Source organism: Lontra canadensis, unplaced genomic scaffold (assembly GCF_010015895.1).
Source record: "Lontra canadensis isolate GAN:19392208 unplaced genomic scaffold, GSC_riverotter_1.0 scaffold59, whole genome shotgun sequence".
Classification (NCBI taxonomy): Eukaryota; Metazoa; Chordata; class Mammalia; order Carnivora; family Mustelidae; genus Lontra; species Lontra canadensis.
Window position 1 is genome coordinate 383,148 of NW_022631053.1, and position 303 is coordinate 383,450.

Sequence of the window (303 nt, forward strand, 5' to 3'; positions counted from 1 at the left end):
TTGGTGGGAATGCAAGCTGGTGTAACCACTCTGGAAAACAGCATGGACGTTCCTCAAAACATTGAAAATAGAACTACCCTATGACCCAGCAATTGCACTACTGGGTATTTACCCTAGAGATACAAACGTAGTGATCCGAAGGGGCACGTGCACCAGAATGTTTATAGCAGCAATGTCTACAATAGCCAAACTATGGAAAGAACCTAGATGCCCATCAACAGATGAATGGATAAAGAAGATGTGGTATATACATACAATGGAATACTATGCAGCCATCAAAAGAAATGAAATCTTGCCATTTGC